Consider the following 6228-nt stretch of genomic DNA (forward strand, 5'->3'; position numbering starts at 1 on the left):
TGTTACTGGTCCTGTCCACTTGAGTTTTATGCCCCACAAAGTAAAATACGTTTGACAGCCCTGGTTTTAAAGGCGAGTATGTAAGGAGAGCACCTCGTGTTAAAGGTCATTAAATTAAATCAAACTGACATAATTAAGCTGTCAGTTTGTCTTTTTGCGAGAAGTGTACGGGCAAATTTAAACTTGTATTAAAGTTGTTGTATTGCACTTGTAATAACTGTGATCAGCACTAGATGGCGCGTTAAGACAAATATTGTTAAACTGGAAGCAGCTGCAGCTCTCTGTCCGCCACAGCAGCCCTGCACGCATAATGCTTTGTAGGTTTTTTGAATAGAAATAAGACGGGTTTAAACGTCTCATTGATCATGCATAAGAGTAGATTATGAGTTAAAATATGGGGGTTGAAAGACACAAAATATAACTGTAGAAAAAAAGGTTACGTTGTTAGAAAAACTTTAAAGAATGACTTGATTGAATTTATGTCCAAAATAATACCGTCTGTGAAAAGCAGAAGCCACAATAACATCATTATTTCAGCTTGTTCGCCGTTGAAAAGCCACAGGCGAACACTGTCCTTCAGTTTGACACTAGCCGATTATGAAATTGGAGCGAGGACGAAGTGACAGGCGCCTGGTTGAGTGAATTATTGTGTGGTTAGGAGAAGTCAACTCGGGAAAGTTTTGCCATAATTGAAGTGCTTTATTAATTGATGCGCAGAGGGTAGTTTTGTTGTTATGGAGTACTTTGCTTTGCTCATTTGTTTTTCTCTTTTTTTTGGTCGCCCCCCTCCTCCCTGCTGTGTTCCTCTACTGTGCAGAGCTGTTCTGGAGATGAATCGTGGAGGGGAATCGTTGACACATCAGCCCAAACTTTGACAAGAAGCCTGTGAGGATGGCCAATTAATTCGATTTTTCCGGGAGCTAATTTGCAATTCTGCATTAGCCCCAGAGTTGTTCAACACAAGGATCAGGAGGGAGGCTGGAAGAGCAAAATAGAAAGCTAATGAATAATTCCTGCTTTTTTTCTGAATGTCACACACACACACACACACACACACCTCCACTCCGCGCGTTACTGTGTACCACAGGAAGACTGCAGCAAAGGAAGTGTTTGATGCTGGGAACTCAGGTATGTTTTCAGCCCATATTAAACAGGAACGCTCAGGTGTAATTGACTAATAGGTCCTGTGGGAAAGGAGCTGCTCCATTAAAAACAGGAAGGGAAGCGGTGGGAGACTGGTTTCACCTTAGATCTGGTGAGCAATGTTTGCATTCAAGTGAGACGTTTGGTGCATTTTGCACCAAACCATGCGTGTAAGTGGAAACACAATGTAAATTTGGCTCATGAATAAGAAAAATTGATTATGTGAAACGAGGATGGCATAAGTAGCCTTACAGGAGGTTTTGTAGTTATAAAGAAGAAACCTGATATGGGTGAAAAAGTCTCGCGTTGTCGTGCACGAACTGGTTTTCACCCACACGAATTCCTCTTCCTCTTCTCAGATGGCACAAGCCAATAACGAGTGCTTTTCCTTTCTCAGACATTTCACCTAGACTTAACAAGTATTGTCAATAACATCATCAGGCACTATAATGGTGTTGATTGGGAGAAATATACCGTAGCTCAGAGACATCTTTAACACATTACTGTTTAGTGCGCCTGGCAGTCAAACAGGAATTTTTGAACGTTTTTGAACACATCAAGTACCACAGTGGTTTACCACATTTAATTATACTGCTAGCACATCGCACATTTTTTAAGAAATAAAGAAGAAATGCTATGCAGCTATAGAGCTGTCAGTAAATATTTTGTCCCTTTACTGAAATCTCCAGTGCAGATGCATAACTCAGGAAGTCTCCATTCCTGGGGCCCATTGGGCATAACTCAGACTTCCTCACTGGTTCTGAATCCCCAGTGTTGTATATGTAATTACATTATACATTTTTTTTCTGCAATCGAATTGAACTTAATGCCTTTTTAAAAAATGCTATTTTAATTAATTAAACAGATCAGTTGGCTGGACCATGAAAAGTGAACCACTGACTTACACGTTTCTTAAACACCAAATTAAATTGTCTTTAATTTGGTGTTATATCTCCTGTGTGTGTGTGTGTGTGTGTGTGTGTGTGTGTGTCCTCAAAGAGCTGTAATAATGTGTGCCTATCTAGAATAGCTCCATTATTTGGCTTTATGAGTGAAACACTCTCAGGTGTAAATGTGAAAATGTGCTAAAACACGACATTGCGCCAACAAATTTTCAGGTTACAGCGGTAAACCCTGCCGTAGCAGGAGAGTTGATAAGTGACCAAAGCACTTTGTAACAATAGCCTTCATTATGTTTTTCTATCATTAGCTAAATTTTGCTCCCATGATCTAGTGATCACCTCTGCATGTGTCAAAGTGGTCCTTAAAATGTCATAAATACATTTACTAATAATAAGGGATTACAGGTTTTCAGACATCAAGAATATATTTTCATTTTTGTTTGTGCATTTCTATTCAACGTTATTGAAAAAAATTCTGTTTCCTAATTATTTTTGTTTCCTTTCACTCCGGGACCGTGTGTACATAATTTCGTTCCACCTCATGTTAACATGTGATGCGAATGACAAATAAAGCTCCTTGAATCCTTGAATCCTTAATATAAGTAACACAAATAAAAAAAATCCTTCTGTTCAGGTTGCTTGTACGTGTGGTCAGCCTGTTTAATGCTACTGATGTTATATGTTCTTTAAGCTTCAAAATACTGTTTTTGCTGTAACAGGCAGAATGTGTTCATTTTTCTCTCAAATGTTATACACTCTCACTTTAAGGACTGCCAGCCGCGCACAGTGGCCACAAAAGCACCAAACTTTATGCTAATATGCACAAACCTGAAAATATTTATACTCCAACTGACAAAAACTCCAAATTTGTGACATAAATCAGTCAGCAAGCTTTGGAACTTGCTGACTGATTTCTGACCGTAACTTGAAGAGAGAACTGGTTTCAGGATTACTGAATGGATAACGGTCTTGGGGGAATTCAACAACAAATGATAACATCAGAGCGTGGATGTCAAACTCATTTTACATTTTTGGACACATACAGTCCATTTTTACATTTCACTATTTATATATTCACATTTATTCCTTCCTATATCTTAATAGAACAAAAAACCCAACAGTATGTCTCAGTTTTTCTTCATGGTAAAAATGCTGCTGTTGTAAATGTGAGCAGTTTGTCAACACAAGTCTTTGGGCTTAAATCGTGATAAGTAAATATGTAAAATTACAGAAAAGATTTTGATAATCCGTTTTAGAGATTGTCCCATAATCTAATTCAAAGGAAATGTCAGATTTTTAAAAATAATTTTAGTTATTAATATTATTATTACAATTGCAAAAAAAATACCCTACGCAAAAGCAAAGAAGAGCTTTTCTTGTTTATCTATTATTTAATTACTCTGGTGTAGTATGGATGGACATGGGAGAGGTCTTTATCGGTAGGAAAAGCGGTAAAACATAAATTTAAAGTTTAGTTCAAAATTTCCTTCACATTGTTCAAAGACATTCAGTCTTTGCTTCAATCTTTGCTGGGCCGATTCTGGCCCGCATGCCTTATGTTTCCCCGTCCTGCTCCAGGGGATCTGCTTCACTCTCGCCAACTCACTTTGTTAATTGTAATCTAGATCCCAAAGTCCATCACACACTAAAACTCAACATTATAACAAAGAGGGATGGATCGACTGCACAGAAAAGCCCGTCTGTGCTCACAAAGCGCAGGTGTATCTAAGCGCCGCCGTTTCCTCCGGTCATAGCAATAAGAAGTGAGTTCCCGTTGCTGGTCTCCTAGCTGCACAACCACCTCATTATTTTGTTGTCATTGAATGAACTTAATTCAATGTATAGGCCTTGGGCTCTGTTCGACTTTGTCAAGTAAATGAGAAGACTAATGGCGCATCTCCTTATCAGTTGTGTTTTTGTATTGTGGTAATATATCTGCTGACAGACACTGATGTATCAACTAATTACCGTATTGTAGCCATTAAAAAGGAGTGTTTAGACATTGGGCTCTGTAGTAATTTTCTGGTGTCTGTGTCTCTGCGTGTGCATTTCCTGATGCCATCTTTGACAGACGCTGGTGCTGATTAATTAAAAATTATTGAAATGAATGAAAGGATGTTACCTTTGTGTCAAGAACTGTAAGATCCAGCTATTCCATGCTTTACCTCCAGTTATGGTGATTATATGCTTATTAAAAAATTACATTTATATTATGTGCACTTATGTGTTTCCTTTTTTGGAGACGCCCACACTCACTCTGCTTATACACGAATGACTCAAAGCTGATTATTAACATAGTCATTAGGGTATACCTGTAACTTTATATCTATTCAAGTACATTTCTTATATCTTCCTGCCACCCAGTGCCTCCCTTTCTCTTGTCTTATTTCTATTTTTGAAATGTAAAAATTCCTGCAGGGGGTAAAAGAAGAAGAGAGACTGGGGAGAGAGAGAGAGAGAGGGGAGCACTGGGCATTGGAGAGAAATGCAATGCATGGCCTGGAGCCTAACGAGTAATAAAGTCATTAATTCAGCTGATTAAGTTAGCCTTTGGGTTAAAGAAAAATCATATCCGTCTCCCTTTGAGATGTGACTGGGGAAGCACAGAAGAGGGAGAAGCCAGCTAATTAGTGCTGAAAAACAGGAGGGGGGCCAGAGAGGGAGATGGGAGAAAGTGCATGTGTGTGTGTGTGTGTGTGTGTGTGCGTGTAATAGGGAAGAGGCGTAGGGGGTGCGTATAGGTGTTTCGAGTGAACTACTAATGAGGCATGTTTGGGGTGAGGGAGTGACAAGCTCATCAAAAAAGCCCGCTTGCCAGGCGAGCCATTTCTCTCAAAGAGTTTGCCCGGCTACCTTTGAGCCTGACGCTGCCACTTAATGATGTGAAACCAGAGAGAGAGGGAGAAGTTAGGGTGAAATGTCAGTTTGCTTGCAGTTTAATGAGCTTGTTGTTGGATGCAGGATAAGAAAGCACAGCGAAAAGAGCAACAGGAGATGCAGAAGCAAGATCCCAACCCCCCACCACCCCAACCTCCTCGAGCTATGAGAGGAGCTTGTTGAGTGTTAACTTGTAAAACTGTGCTGCTGAAATGACTTGTGCTTAAAAAATATTTAGTAATTCCAGATATCAACATCTTCTTGGACTGTAAAAACAAACTCTTTACCTGATTTAAATGTAGTAGATCTTCTGTTCAAGATGGGATTTCAGTTCTGTTATGACCCGTCGTATTTGTGAAGTCTGCGGTGGTTTCTTTCATTGTGTCAAAAAGGCAAGCCTTGATTTTCATTTTCAGGAAATGGAGAAAAGACACAGGGAGGTAAATCTGGCAAATAAAGCAGGTGGAAGAACAAGGCTGCGCTTTCACATGGGTACTGTTGCATGCACCACGTCTCTGCTGCAGAGATTCTGCAGTAGAAGTCCACAGTAGCTTTTGATCACCAGTTACTAGTAAAGGCCGGTGCCTATAAATACCGAAATGCACTCCATGTCCAAGGTAAATGTAAATCAAAGGATAATAGATTTTTTCCCCTTCCTTTTACATCAACCATATACTTTAATCTTTGTCTTTCCTTGGGGAGAGTATATTTTCATTTTTGATGTGCATTTCTATCGTGGGTCAGTCTTTTATGCTTTTAAGGTTAAACATGGGTTTTCAGAAAGGTGGTTTCCTTCTTAAACTGCTTAGTGGGATTGCTGTTGCCATATGATAAGAAGATAGACAACGAAAGGAAATAAAAATATGTCCCAGTTTTGTTGATCTTGCTTTGCAGTACAGGGGTGACATGTTTCAGTCATTTCAAGCAGAGACCTTCAAACCCCTCAGATTTTGTCTTACTGAAATAATCAAAAAGCCACAAGGCAATATTAGTGGCTGTGAAATACTATCAAAGGAAGAAATTAAGAGTAATTTTCTTTCTTATTTTCCAATGATTGCCATCAACAGTATTAGCATTAGAAGACAAGTTAAACTACATGTAGACCATAAATCATCACTCTTTAAATTCTATCTTATTGAAACCATGTAGCTAATGGGAAACCACAAAAAAGAGACTCTGATCTAATGAATGAAATAAATAATGAACCACTCGGAGCAAAATGCTCCTGACTGAATAGAGGCAAAGTGGAAATTTCCCCTTGGTGTGATTTACTCATCTTATATATGCCTGTAGGACCATCTCTGCA

This window comes from Simochromis diagramma, unplaced genomic scaffold, assembly GCF_900408965.1.
Source record: "Simochromis diagramma unplaced genomic scaffold, fSimDia1.1 OVJJ01000618.1, whole genome shotgun sequence".
NCBI lineage: Eukaryota > Metazoa > Chordata > Actinopteri > Cichliformes > Cichlidae > Simochromis > Simochromis diagramma.